The sequence below is a fragment of the Bactrocera neohumeralis genome, chromosome 3 (assembly GCF_024586455.1).
Source record: "Bactrocera neohumeralis isolate Rockhampton chromosome 3, APGP_CSIRO_Bneo_wtdbg2-racon-allhic-juicebox.fasta_v2, whole genome shotgun sequence".
NCBI lineage: Eukaryota > Metazoa > Arthropoda > Insecta > Diptera > Tephritidae > Bactrocera > Bactrocera neohumeralis.
In genome coordinates, this window is record NC_065920.1 from 51,914,467 (window position 1) to 51,931,216 (window position 16,750).

A 16,750-nucleotide genomic window follows, 5' to 3' on the forward strand; every position below is an offset into this window, starting at 1 on the left:
ATTTTCAATCAGAAATGGAAAAATTACCAGAGAATGTCAAATCTGAGCTTAAATCTGAAATAATGCAATAAATATTTCAAGCTCAAAAAATGTATTTGAAATGAAATGAGTATTCTGCGTCAAGGCAATTACTACATAATTGAATATTATAATAAGGTTAATGAGAAATTAACCTTGCTAATAAACAAAACCATAATGACTTACGGATCAGTTAGTGCCGTAACTAAAGAGTTTAATGCCAAAAATAGGCACATTCATAACGGGGCTAAACGGAAACTTAGCAAACATACTATTTTCACTATCGCCAAGCGATTTACCAAATGCTTTGGCAACAGCACAAGAATTAGAATCTAACAATATGCGAGAGTTAATACTTTAACCTTTAACCACAACCTTATGTTTCAGTAAACATTAAAGAAAAATCATCAAAATAACTTTATCTTAGAACAATAGAAGCGCACTATCAGTACAACAAACAATAACAACCCAAATAGTTATTTACTAGTAAACAACCAGCATCTCAATAGTATGAGCAGCGATAAGTATAGCCTATATAAGCAACTGGAACAATAGCCTCGAGGTCACTTTATCATTATCGACTGCCGAGTAACAAGTTACCACTTGTAACACTTGTACAGTTTAAGGGTAGTATATATTCAATATTGAAGTACATGTGTATACGGTGAAATATTATACAAATAAAGGATCAGTCAGAACCAATCTCATTGGCTGACTTAAAATTATATACAGTACGCTCCGCGTATAAGAAACCCGCTTATAAGAAAAGTCCGTTTATAAGAAACAATTTTGAAACACCTTGGACCACTTAAGTATTTTCATCTAAATAAGACCGCTTAAAAGAAAAACCGCTTACAAGAAAAAACCGGATAAAAGAAATTTTTTTTCCCTCACGAAATTTATCTGCCCATACAAAAAAAAACCTCTTAAAAGAAATAATTTTCAAAACTTTGTGCTGGCAATGTTATATCTTAAATGTATTAAAATTTGTATCTGGCAACGCTAAAATTTGCTTCACAGCTGTTTCTAAAAAAAGAAAATAATCCATAAAAGCATAAATAAAAATGGAAAAAATTAAAAGAAACGCTTTGCCAATTGAAACAAAAATCAAAATTGTGGAAGAAGCAAAAAACGGCAAAGCCCGAAGCGAAATCTCTAAAAAATATAATATTGCAAGCAGCACGATTTCGAAAATTTTCAAACAATCGAAAGAACTCAGTGAAAAGAGCTATACCTGCCGGAACTTAGAGCAAAAGAGGACACGCACATCAAAATATGAAGCGCTAAACAAATCAATGTCCATTTGGTTCAGGCAAATGATGGAGGCAAACGCTCGTATAACCGGCCCATTGATCTTTGAAAAAGCGCAGCAATTTGCAATCAAATTAGGCATCTTTGATTTTAAGCCTAGCCCAGGCTGGCTGCAGAGATGGAAGAAAATGTGCGTTTCAAAAAACATCACAGCGAAGCTGCTTCCGCGGATAATCAATCGGCTTTAAACTTCAAGCAAAATGTTCTTCCAGTTTTACTACAGAAGTATTCATTAGAAGATATTTATAACGCCGACGAGACAGGTCTATTTTATAAAGCTCTTCCGACTGGTTCATATGTCGCGGGAAGCCAAGCCGTAAGTGGACTTAAGACATCAAAAGAGAGAATCACATTGCTCTTTATAACCAATGCGACTGGTACAGACAAATATGCGTATGCCATCGGAAAATATATAAACCCCAGGTGTTTTCGGGGAAAGATCATTCCTATCCCATATAAATTTAACAAAAAAGCGTGGATGACTAGTTGCATCTGGAGAGAAATTATAAAAGAGTTTGATGATAAACTGGCCGCAAAAAATAAAAAGATTCTACTCCTTATTGATAACGCTTCATGTCACAAATTGGATTTCACACCAAAAAGCATTGAAATTGTATTTTACCACCGTGTACTACAAGTCTAATTCAACCTTTGGACCAAGGTTTGCTATACCAGCATTTGCCACTTTTAAGTTTCATGTCTTTTTATTTGTTATAGGTATTATTCAGTCTTTCAAATCACATTATAGAAAGTGTCTTGTTCACGAACAGATACTAGCAGCAGAAGGTGGATTTATGGCTAATTTCTTAAAAAGCGTTAATATTTTGAGAGTCTTGTACATTGTCAAGCGCACTTGGTGGCTCGTGACTCCTCAAACAATTCGAAATTGTTTTGAAAAAGCCGGAATTTACGAAGGAATCCCTGTAGTGGGCTCAAATGATGATACTACCTCAGAGAATATTTATTGTGAAACCGAAAGCCGTGACTCAAATGACGATTTTTGCGAGATTCAAAACAAAATAACTCTTTTTTCGAAAATTTAGCTGATTTGGAAAAGGAGAACTGTTTTGGGGCTATAAACGAAAATGATATAATAGACGAAATACTAGACGATGAGAGTGGAGATATTATATAGAAAACATCTGTGTTTGTTTTGTTTTAAATCAATATTTTACATTTTTTAAAAAATTGAGAATTGAGTGTTATAATTAGCATGGAGGAACTATTATTTGTATATGCGGCAATTGTTGAGGAGGAGGAATCGGGCGGTAGGAGGAAAGTGTTAAAGGGTTTGCGAGACAAAAGCGCGATCCTTTCCCAAAATCGCTATGTAAATTACTTATAAGTGAATTGGTGCCGCATGATGTACAGAAGTCAAATATACCTTTTGATCTGCGTTTCCTGTAATACCATTGAGAGAGCCTTTGGTGTTTTGAAGTCACGATTCCGGTGCCTCTCAAAACACCGCATTCTTCATTACAGACCTGAAAAAGCGTCGTTGATTATTTACGCGTGTACAATTCTTCACAACATTTTACTGAAACATGGTGTGGCTACAGACCTTGGCTTCGAAGAAGTTTTAGAAGAATCACAAGACACCGAAATTGTTTTCGAAAACCCCAATTTTAGGGAGGGTGCTAGAGTAAGAGAACGTTACATCATCTATATATGTATATAAAAATAAGTCCGTATATGTACGTCGCCGAACTAATCATAAACGCGTAGTGCGATTTCAACCAAACTTATACACTACGTAGGCAGTGGCCCATATATGGTTTATAATGAAGTTTGGTTGAAATTCGATAACACATGTGTGTGCGGTGCGTATGTGAAGTGAGTGTGTTTTTGTTGCAGGCATTTTTTGTACCGCATACAGCATTCATTAGTATTGAATACATTTTGGTCGTTTGTGTATTGGAGAGCATTGCACGGAGTGATGCAAATAGCAATTTGTTATCATTTCCCTTTTGTCTTTAGACGTCATTGGTGATTGATCTTATCATAATCGATTTTTGACAATATTAATTTCTTCGCATTTTTTGGTGAGTATTTTGATAAAAACAAATTAATTTTCGTTCTAATCATCGTTTTAATTTGAATATTTTGTAAAAAAAAATTAAAAAAAAACAACGATTAATGAGATAAAAATCGATTGTTTTGCTAAACAAGTGTTCTGATTGTTACAAGTGCATCATATGATTTTGTGACATAATCTCAAATTTGATATTTTGTAAAAAAATTAAAAAATTTAGTGATTTTGTTTTGTTTAATATACGATTAGTCAGCTAAAAATTGCTTGAATTTTTGGCCAATTTTTAATTGAATTTTGTCACATTGTTACGGATTGCCAATGCTTTGTCCACACTCTAGTCACACTATTATAAAATTGCCAATGCACTGCCGACACTCTGATCACACTGTTATACAGTTACAACACTCTAGCCACGCTATAAATGGAAAATGTGGCTGGGTTCTTCCCTTCTTCTTTCTGCAATCATAAAGTGTATCAGTTCATTTCATCAACATTGGTTTTTTTTGGAATAAAAATCGGAGGCAATCGGACACATCATTTAACATACATCAAAGATATAAATCATCTTAACAACTATTCTGTAAGACAATTTTTATATAATTAATATTTAATTGTAATAATTCAAGGGCTGTGTATAAAGTGAGGGCTGATATATTAGATCAGTCCTCATGATAATAAACGTGGGGTGCTACACCCAAAACCAGAACTTAATCTCGGCAATCTTAAACACACATTTTCAGCAGATTTTCGTGAATTTTGACACATTTTCAGCATATTATTAACAATTTTCGTGTCTTTTCGTGACTTTTTGGTGCTTTTCGAGTCCAGAATTTGCTGGATTTCATCAATTTATTACTGAAGTTCTTTATTATCTTTAGTTTTGTTTCTTCTAAAAATGCCACGAAGAGCAAGAGTTTCATGAACATAATGATTTGATTAATACTTTTCGGACAGCACTTGATCAGATGCCGTCTGATGATCATAAAATCGTGATTCGTGCTGATAGAAGACCGATCGGAGAACACGAACGAAGATTTAATGCACCTATAAATAATGAAGTTGTTGTGGTGTTTGTCGGCGATCAGTTTCAATCACGTGACATTGTATTGCGTAGAAGAAATAATCAATTACAAATGTTTATGTGAAACACATCGCTCTTACGATGCCCTACAGTACCCAATTTTGTTTTGTCGGGGTGAAGATGGATACTCTATTAATTTAAAAATGGTAGATCCCGCAAACCCACCTGAGTGTTTGTTGTGTTTATTATACTCTTCCAATTTTGTTTAACAAGAATTAGTATGAAATGATTTAAATTTCCATTTGTTTTTTTTTTCTCTTCAGAACGTGAAGTCAATAAAAATGTCAGCGCTATGAACTATTATGCACATAGGATTATGATACGACAAAATCAGGAAAATCATATTTTGAAATGTCGGAGACTCTTTCATCAATATGTCGTAGACATGTTGCAAAGATAGAAACAGAGCGTTTGAACTTTATTCGATTCAATCAACGGAAGTTGCGATCAGAAGAGTATATACATCTACATAATGATGGAAATGTTGACAATGTTGGACAAGTTGTTATTTTACCAGCAAGCACAGGCAGTCCAAGGCATATGCATCAATATGCACAAGATGCCATTTGCTATGTTCGTTTGTATGGTCGACCAGATTTGTTTATTACATTTACATGTAATCCACAATGGGACGAAACCAAACAATATTTATATGAAGGGCAATCTTCTACAGACCGTCACGACATAACTGCACGTGTATTTAGACAGAAGCTGAAGTCATTGATGGATTTTATTATTAAACATCAGATTTTCAGCGAAGTATTCGGTGGAATGGCAAAAGAGAGGATTACCACATGCCCATATTTTGGTATGGTTAGTCAACAAAATAACAAGCAATCAAATAGATGACATCATCTCAGCAGAAATTCCTGATCAGGAAATCGATTCAGGTTTATTTGATGTTGTTACAAAAAGTATGATTCATGGACCATGTGGTGTTCTAAATATTAATTCGCCATGTATGAAAGATGGGAAATGCACGAAGCGGTATCCCAGAGATTTGATTTCCGAGACAATTAATGGAAATGATGGTTACCCATTGTATCGCCGACGCTCAACAGATGATAATGGCAAATCAATCAATCTACGAGTCAATAATCAAGATATTACAGTTGATAATAGGTGGGTTGTCCCCTATTCGCCAATACTATCAGAAGCATTCAAAGCTCACATCAATGTAGAATATTGCAATTCTGTTAAATCGATTAAATATACCTGCAAGTATGTAAATAAAGGCAGCGACATGGCTGTGTTTGGTGTTGCAGAGAACCGAAATGATGAAATAACACAATACAAGACTTGCGTAGTAATGATCAACAGATATTTGGTGGCGCTTTGATTCTGTTGGCTGGTGATTTTCGTCAGACATTGCCTGTGATTCCCCGTTCAACACATTTTTTAACATTTTTATTATTACTTATCTAATTTTTTAGACAATTTAGCCATAACCTCTGACAGCGAGGTTAGTGCTTTGTCATTTGGGTCAGCACCTGTTGCAGCTGCTCCTGAGTTGTCCATTCCGTTTTTGTACGCCTAGGAATATATGAAATAATTGTATATATATATATATTTAAAATTTGCAAAATTACTTACATATGCAGTTTATCCATTGTTGTGTACTTTTTTGTTTGCTTATTTTTCTTAAAACAGCTGTTTGACAGCTAAAAGCTTTTTAACTCACATGGTGACTTTTTAAAGCTTTTTTCTTATGAGGTTTGAGCAAGAATAGCCTCACAAAATATGCCTCACAAGAAATCTCTCAAATTTTTCCTCTCAACTCAGTTGAGAGGTTTTTTCAGAATAGGGCTGATAATTACGTTGGCTTGTCATAAGCTTTCATAGCTTGTATATTGGACTAGAGGCATTGCCAGTTAAAATGCTTTTTTTATTCACAATAGCTATGATTTTTCCCAAAAAAAGTAGTTGGCTATAGCGACAACCCTCATTTTGACAGATAAAAATGTAAACAAATGAAAAATATATAAATGAAAAGTATAGAAGTGCACGAAATGGAAAATTTTATAAAAGATGCGGTAAGTAGGGATTTTAAATTAAAATTAAGACAAAATTAAATTTTTGTGTTTTCCAGTTGCTTGTACAAGTTATCGCGAGGAAACGACACACCCTAATTCCTGTCGTAATAAGAGCCTACCACTCTGCACATGTCGCTAAGTCAGCACATTTTGCGTGAGAACATTGGCCAGACATCAAAGTAAACAAACACCATGCACGAGGCGCAAGGTCAGCAAAACGTCAGCAGAGGAGCCACAACGCGATGCGGGTTGGTGGCTTGAGCTAAGTTAGGAATAATTTTAAGGGGCACTTTATACTTGACAACTCAGCCGAGATGACGGCAAATAAAATAATTTTAAAATTGAACAATACATTTGAATAATTGGCGCCCAACGTGGGGCACGCGAGTGAAAAGTTTAATAGAAAAATATAAAGTTCTTAACTCGACTCGTGTGACTACGATAGCTGGATCACTTAAAATCAACAACAATCAACTACTTGGACTCAACGTGGACTTTAAGAAGAGACAACCTTTGGCCCGATCAACTAACCGGAAGAACCTGAACCTAATTTTAATCTATTCAAATCCAATGGAAGGGTAAGTGAGATGCTCGTTTCCTGGAATAAATATAACAATAATTGTGAATAAAATAAAGGAAGGGAATAATTTACACAAATTCAAATGATGAAGAGGATAAGGAAATATTGACCATCCTTGCTGGTTTAGCTGCTGAATCAAGTTCGTCATCGGAGGATTCAGAACAAGAGCAGATAGAGCATCCAAAATGCTCTAATTTTGTGGACACCATTGATACTTTTGGAGATGAGGATTTCAAATCACACTTTCGTTTGAGCCGCACCACTTTAGATTACTTAGTAGGTATGCTTTGTTTTTGTTATGAGACTTTTCTGTATGAGTATTTTTTGCAGGAAGATATGAAGATACATATGTGGTTGTGATGTGACAACATCAATTTTAACAAATATTCGCTCTCGAACTTGCACCTTCTCTATGTTTTAAGTTCTCTGGTTGGACAAAGTGTTGCAGTTGGAGCGAAAAGCAGATGAGTACAGTAGAACAAGTTGAATAGAAAAAGTAGAACTAACAGAACATTTGAACTAAGCTTTCACTTTTATGTTACATTTTTATATGTTTTTATAATATGTAAATTTTTGTAAACGAAGGTGAATCGTAATTAATAGTTATGTAATTAAATATTGACTTGTACCGTACCATTAAAAGGAATAAGAAACAACAAAGCGTTGTTGAAGTTGGGAAACAGTATACATAGGTTTATTGTACAATTTAAATATTAGTATTAAAGTTTTGTGGATTTTAACATAATATTATTTTCTCTATGCGTATATACTACTAATATTTGTGTACATGCATTTTCAAATAATTGTGCAATTTAAAATATTTTAATATTTAATTGTCACAATCGTCATTTAGTGACTCTGTTAGTCAGGATGTCTCATTTTGGTATTCTGGCAGATACAGTCTCAAAAATATTCACCAAATAGTATGGTGAAAAGAAGGACAGCAATCAGCTGTTTAGTTTAGCTGATTAGAGATAAGTGCAAGTGCACAATCGTAATGTATGAAACGATTGCATGCAATTAGTTTTTGAAGTGAAACTTCTTTAAGCGCGCTTGGCTTGGGGGGTAAGCTGACGAACGCGTTACGAAAAGTGTGATCAGGCGAGGCGAACGGTAATTGGTGGGGGATATAGGCAAGCGTGAGCAGTGCGCGCGCACATTTTTCTTTCTTTCTCTTACAGCTGGGAAATGAAATATGTGTATACTTCAGTCAATAGTTCGTTTGCGAGTTTACTAGCGTTACGCGAACGGTGATAGTTTGGTTATTTTATTGTAATCTACTGTAATTTTATTGCGTTTTGAACAATTTTATGAATTAATATTGTTCAATACATTCAATATTTTACGTTTAAAGTGAGTAAAATTGTAAATTTATTTTAAAGTTTATGTTATGTGAATTTTCGGGTAAATAATAACAAATTATGGAGAAAAGTGACACAGACTCCGAGTATCGGCGGAGCTTTAGGACCACCAACTAAGAAGAAATTACGTACGGAAATTGTGCATAAAAAGTGTGTGACAACAGATTCAAGACAAGATTTTAAACCTAGTGAGGCCCAATCAATTGATAATGAATCACGAAGGTGAGTACGCATCTCAAACCAGTTACTAGCATCGTAGCGTCATATGCATTGTTGCTTTGTCCTTGACTATTTTCTCCCTCTACTAATATGCGGCATTCTACTCTCGACATTGGAACGCGTTTGATTCTCTGTCCTTTTCTTGCCTCTCTTTCTCTTTTTCTTTTTCGCTTTCTCCTTGTTACTCTTCCGTATTTTAGCCTAACGTTTCTACAATTTACTTCAGCAAAGTTTCAAAATAGAATAACATAAAATTTAACTAATCCGTAAATTATAAAATACTTATTAATTGTAGAGGTTTACCATTACAAATAATTGGTGACATCGTGATTGAACATGACAATAATCAAATGGAAGTTAATGGTGGAAATCTCACTATAGATCATGTACAAAAACCGAGACAAATGATTGAAGTTAGGTACATTAATTTCGATTTTACTTTTATGATCATTCATGACTCTAATAATAATTTACTACATTTACACAACTAAAATTATGGAATTATAGGTTAAATAAAGCGCCAAAAACTTCTGCAGAACGTGGTCGAGAATTTAGAGCACGAAAAGTACTGCTTAAACAACAATGTAAGCAACAACAGGAACCAGATGCAATAGTTGAAATTGCTACAGATGATATTCAATATATTGCACACACACACATTCATATATATACATATAGATAGAGCGAAAGAAGTTTCACTTCAGTCGTGCGGTCATAAGCACACTCACTTTTTTTTAATAAAATTTCAGCAGTAAAACTTCTTCTTAATAATTGCACAGTACAATTATTGAAAACTAATACTGAAATTGTTTATAATAAATGCTTAACATATGCATTTTATCAGAATCAAATGTTAAGTAAATATGAAAAAATTTAGCAACACAATTATCGATTAACACATGTGTTCATCCTTATATTTGATAATAATGGAAAAGGAAGGTAAGTAATTGTAAACAATAAAAATTTTATTATTTTATGATTATTATAGTATATGTATATTGTATCTTTTTTACAGATCATAATAAAGTGTTGCGCACCTCGAAGGGGCAAATCGAGTGCTATCTCAACATTGTGCGGGTTCACACGGAGATAAAGTTGCATAAAAACGACCCATCGCGGGTTATTTTGCAATAATGGATAACAAGGTGCATATCTTCTAGCTACATACGCTACATAGCTGACTGTTTTGCGAAACAAAGAAAATCCGTTTTCATACGAAGAGAACACATTTAGGAAGTTCTTTCGATTTCCCAAATCTTTGTGCTGCGATCTCATTCATCAACTCAAGCCGTATGACCAACAGCAAACATCGATTCCATTTGAACTTCGGGTGAGTTACATTTTAATCTTAAAGAAACAGTATGTCTTCATGCAATCAAATTTCTCTAGTTTATTTCAGTTTATATTTTTTATGCAATGGCTCATATCAGTGTTGCGTGGGAAATGCATATTTTGCGGTGATGAGCCAACCCACCATGTCACCTGAAACACCAAATGATCAAAATTTCAATACTAGGCGCATAAGAGCAAGAAACACGATTGAAAGAGCATTTGGAGTTTTAAAATCACGCTTTCGTTGCATTTCAAAAGAACGTACATTGCGGTACAAACATTCAAAAGCTGCATTATTTGTTTATACTTGTACAATATTTCACAATATATTACGAAACCGAAATATTGCCAGATCGATCACCTACTGAAAATGTGGGAGCAATCTCTGAAATCCATTACAAGATCGACTGCGGAGGCAAAAAATATATTTCACGTTTTCCCCAATCACACATGACTAAAGCTCTTCAGGCAGATATTAATCAAATTTATCGATTGATTGATACGGTGAAATTTCACCATAGACAAGCGCGAAGCATAAACATGATTGGCACTGCGCTAAAATACATAGCCGGAACTCTAGATTTCGACGATTTTAATGAACTTAAATTTAAAACACAGGAATTTATAGAATCCAATGACCGTCAATTCTTCCTAAACACACAACGGATTATATCTGTGTGAGACAACTATTCAACAATAATAAGGCGACATGCAAAACTACCTACAATAACCTTGATCCGATTATCGAAGTTGACAGTGGCTTAATTATCATAAACGACCAAACAGTCGAAGTTCGGGAAGAAGAAACATCATCGGTTACAATATCCGGCACTTATTTAGTGACATTCGAGGGAGAAGTTTGCGTTAATGGTACAACTTTTTTCAATGAAAAAGTGAAGGCAACACTCCGACCTGGGATTCCTTCAACACAGTTTGTTAACTTGACCGACCATTTGGAAATTTTAAGCCTACTTTATTTGCGCAAAATTAATTTGAGCAACCTTGGACACATTGAAAACCTACATGGAATAGTCCATAACCGCACTACCCTTTGCATGTTAGTGATACAGCTATCATTATTGATGCAGCATTAGTATTTTGGATACGCAGGATGAATAAACGCATAAAAGACAAAAGTGACAAGAAGGATGCGGTAGCCAAGATCATGAAAGCGGCCCGATTTAGAAAAGGGGCAGTTAACACATTAGTCTGCTAGTCTGCCCCCTGTAGTGGGGAAAGCAGTACCTTCATCTTTCAGATAGTACATCCTTGCCACCCAACGACAAATTCGCTAAAGTTCGACAATATTTCACGAAACTAAACGTAAATTTTACTGCCAATTTCGAAAAAGCTGGTTCTTCACATATTTCCGTAGACGAAACTATAGTACCATACTTTGGAAGGCACGGTACCTCAGGCACGGTAGACTGAAACAGAAATGCAACACTGTGTAGAGAACAGATATGACAGCAGCGAACGGACTGGAATGACAACGAAACAGTAGGTACGAAGACGAATTAAGGACAGACAATTGGACAGACCACGCAAGACCACCGGCGATCACGGACCATACCACTCCACATGCATGTGTGCATATAAGGTTACATAAAATAGTAAAACTCCAATTTGTGAACCAATCCTACATACATACTTGTATTTAAATTACTAATGCCTATATATGCTTTTCTTTGTGAAGACAATCACACAAAACAAATTAAAATCGTACAAAAACATCCAAGTCTCTACTTGTACTATTTTCCGGCATCCCTTCTGCTTTTAAAGCAGCAAGCGAATTGCACTAATAAGCAAAAGGTACAGTTACTAATAAAAGAACTAATAAAAGAAAAGTTATATATCATCTCTCTTAACAGCTTCGAATTCTTAGGTGATGTTCTTGGGAATATTCAGTTGCTCTCTTAATTGTTATAACTATGCTTTTAAAGGTCGCCTTGGTCAACTGAATATTCCAGGCAATGTTCGGCTATCATTTTGTCACGTAGGCAAAATGCACCGCTAAAAACGTTTGGGCTTGAGGAGAGCCAATCAGTCTTGAATCAACGATTAAGCTGATATGAGCTTCGGATCAACAGGGGGTTATTGAATGCAGAAAGATACTGCTACATACCAAATAAAATTATAAATGTTATAATAAGAATAAAAAAAATCGTGTTTTATTTAAAAACTAATCAAGGTGGCTAAATGAGTTAAGCTTTCCGCCCTCATACACCACTACACCACACAACACACCACTCTTAAAGCAACTCTGTCACACTCAAAAAGCAACACTGGCACACTCTCCACACTTGGAGACCACACTCTCCACAGCCCAACGAGCAAAAAAGGGCTCGTCCTGAAAGAAGCGTGCCTTTTTTTTTCTTCGATCACGACCTACGAGCGAGCAACATCAGCGGACTTTTTGATTTTCGACGCGCAGCAATTTTCTCAGTTTTTCACAACCATCGTGTGTCATCATTTTTGATTTTCTGCGCGCAGCAATTTTTTCAGTTTTTTTCAATCATCGTGTGTCATAATTTTTGATTTTCGGCGCGCAGCAACTTTCTCAGTTTTTCACAACCATCGTGTGTCATCATTTTTGATTTTCGGCGCGCAGCAACTTTCTCAGTTTTTCACAACCATCGGGTATCATCATTTTTGATCTTCGCACAGCAGCTCATCCAACCTAGTTTCGATTTGTTTTATATATACACTTGGTGCAGCCTCCGACCAAGGAGCCCAACATTTCACGGTTTTCCATACATTTACTGTCACTCCACTGGTATCCGACCAGGGAGATTTTCTTCTTTAACATTATACTTAAAATATTGTAAACGCATTTGTGAAGCTTGTGAATATCCTCCTGAATTAAAAGGCAATCATTTGGCCATAACAAAAAAGGCATTTTATTCCGGAGTGGGTGCTAAGGTGTAAGTGCTAAAGAAATTATCTATAAGTAAGTAAGTGGTAAAATAACTACAAGGGAAGAACAAAACTGGCGACGAGGATGGGATGATTGATATTAAAACAAACATCCAGTGTACGAACTATAAGCGTGAAGTTACATCAAGTGAATTATTGTTCAAGACTATTAAAAAACATATGTACGTTACTGTACAAAAGATAAAGGTGTACAATATATTATTTAAAAAAAAATATATATATGGAACCATGATACAAAAACAATAAGGAACCGTTCTATTGTGGTTTGTGCTTTAGAGTGGTTTGTGTTTTGGATGATACACTCAAAGTCTGTTAAAGGCTTACAATAACATTGAAATAATTAGCTGTTACCGATTGATGTTATAATAGCGTTTTTAATCTACTCTCAAAAATGTATCTTTTTGTTGTGCTACTTGACCTAATTAATAATCATGGCATTAACATTGTCTGAAAGCTTAAGAGAAGCACAAAATGTTCCGACTTTCTGTGGAACTGATAATTATAAACTATTAACATTTTTTCGTGATATGGAAACAATATTATCACTCACCTCATCAGAAAATATGGAAATTGAAAGAAAAGTGATAACAAATAAACTACGTGGTGAAGCTCTGCAGATGATAGAAACGCTGATTGAACCATCTTATGAGGACATAATTTCAAAATTAAAAACCGAATTTGGGGTAAAGACAACGTATTTGAATCTTCGCAACGAGGCAATGAACGTGGACGCTCGAAACATCAAACAACTTCATTATAAACTAAGTCAAATTTTATTTAAAATTAATAATAAATTTCATTTAGAAGGTTCAGTAGAACGTTTATATACTCCAAGGAATAATGAGGTATTGATTTTTGATGTGTATACTACATTTTTTACCGTTAAACATTCGAACTTTATTATTACAAAATAGTATTGATACTGTTCAGGCCAGCGCCTAATTTCTTTTTACCACCCCTAGTGAGTATATAACAAACCATTGCCAGTTAGCTGTTAATAGTTTTCACTCAACTGTTAATAACTTTCACTCAACTGGCAATGGTTTCGTTGAAAACTCCCGCTTAGCAAGCGATTCTGCTAGTCAGCCCGGTCCACCGGCCACCACAACCAGCATCACCACAAGCACAAACCAGGTAATATTTGGTAGTCCCAATCTAATAAAGAACCAACATTTTAATTTATTATATTAGACACAAACTTTGTGGTTTCATTTATTAATACACTTCCTTTTCCTATTTCATATTCTCAACCATCGACGCATCGTCCGCGAGTGACTCGTCGAACGTTCGAGAAATATTCATGGTCCTTCGAGCTGGATTTTAATCAAATATCATTTCATAAACCCAAGCAAAGTTTTTCAACACCACACCAATTGGGATTCACAAGGCGCTGCACACCAGCAACTCTTTTTTAACACAATACACTTCACACCAAGTCAGGCAAATCTAAGGTACGTGATTGCTTTAATATCACTTGGATATAAATCGTTTAAAAAAAAAAAAAAGAGTTGTTTTTAATCACATTTTTTTAATATTGGTGACAATTACAAATCGTTTATACAAGAAAGTGACAAAGTGACTAGTGTTTTTAGTGTTTTAGTGAAGTAACTGCAAAAACAAAATAATCCGTAAGTGCACGGTTACGTTTACCGGATTTTGTGCGGTAATACTTTTCTCATATATTTTTTCATATATCACTTACGGCACTAATTTTTTTGATTTTTTCTCGATTTTTTTTGATTTTGTGCGATAATATCTTTTTTCACATATCACTTACGGCACTAATTTTTGATTTTTCTCAATTTTTCGATTTTGTGCGGTAATACCTTTTCCATATATCACTTACGGCACTGATTTTTGATTTTTTTTTTTTTTTTTTTTTTTTTCACTGAGACACTGCACTTTTTCACTTTCAAACACTTTTTTGTCACAAACTGATTTTCGTTGGCGTATCTTGGGTGGCGAGCCACATAAAGTGTTGCATATATGTATATACATACTTGCTACAACTCACATATATTAAATAAAGTACAATAAGCCAGATATATTGCGATATCGGCTACTAGTTGAAAATTTTGTTTGCTAAAATATATCCAATAAATCAAGTATTATTGACGAGCCAGATATATTGCGATATCGGCTAAAACAGTCAAAAAATTTTCTTTTTTTCTATTTTCTTGATTGGTTGGCAGTGGTGTGCTGCAAATAAAAATAATAATAAAATCTTGAGTATTACTATATTCCTTTAAATTTAAATTTGAATTTTCAATTCTTCTTGTCACTTATATCAACAAAACATGGAAGCTTTCATGCGCATAGTGGACTACGTTGTCGAATACGAGTCTGAATTCAGTGCTGCATCAAAGGTCATCTCAAAAAACGCTCTTGTGACGCAACAAGACGAGTTGAGAGAAATTTGGTGCAAAGCGAAAGCTGCCCATGACGACCTCAACAGCAAAGGGGACATGTCTTCAAAGGACTATGCCCTTATTAAAAAAAAAATTCAAGCTAGGTGGTCAATGCTACATACGTTGCATGGGGGCAATGAAGGATATGTCTGAGATCCTCTCAACCCCCAAAGACACAGAAAAGTCTGCTGAGGTAGACAATAACCACTCCCTTCCGCCGTGCGATACCGATGTTTTCAAAGGAGACTACCTTTCATGGCCAACATTCCGGGATATGTTCACGGCCGTATACATCAAAAGCAAGCGCCTGTCACCTGTTGAGAAATTATACCATCTCAACAAAAAGACTCAAGGGGAAGCGAAGGTGATTGTGTCGAAATGCCCTCTTACAAATGATGGCTTTGCAATGGCATGGAAGGGTTTGACTGACATGTACGAAAATGAGCGTATACTAGTCCAAACCAAATTATGGGCCGAGGCAGTGCATACGGCAGCATACTTGAGGAACCGATCACCAACTAAAGCGTTAGGCACGGTGACGCCATACGAAGCATGGCATGGTCGCAAACCAACAGTGGCGCATTTACGGGCATTATTTGGGTCATATGCGGTGGCTCTTGATAAACGTCAACATGATAAATTCAAACCAAAGGGGAAGGAATATTCCACAAGGTACGACCTTCCAACAGGTTATGGGCCCAGGTGCAAATTCCTGGGAGCCGAGTTCTGCCCTTTCTATAAAGTATACATCTCTGCTTACAATTAGGCATTTTGATTTCCGATCATACAATCTGTATGCCTTCGCTGTATCTGCGTAGCCAACCATTGTATATAGTTAAAGAAAGCTATTTACGGGCTTGAACAGTCAGGTCGGCAGTGGAATATGAAATTAAATTCCATATTAAAAGAAATTGGCTTCAAGCAATGTGAAAGTGAGCCATGTGTATACATTAACCATCATAAAAACCAGATTAACATAACGCAGTATATGTGGATGATCTGTTAATTGCCTGCTCCGATATCAGTTACATGCAGCATATCAAGCGTTTGATTGCGGAAAAGGTGAAAGTAGTAGACAAGGGCCAAGTTCAACATTTTTTAAGCATGGAGATCGAAAGAGATGGCGAAACTGGGGCAATAACTATGTGCCAAAAAGGGCACATTAAAAGATTACTACGCGAACAAGGCATGGAAGATTGTAGACCCATCTACATCCCATTAGACCCTGGACATAAGGTTAGTTGCGAGGACAAAGCGTGCAAAATGGCTAACCAGTCACAATACCAATCAATTATCGGTTCGCTTATGTATATAGCTGTGTGCACGAGACCGGATATCTTGCACTCAGTGTGTAAGCTTGCACAGCGTAATACAAAGCCACATGCGGAGCATTTAGCAGCGGCGAAGCGTATAGTAAGGTATTTATGTTCAACGCAAT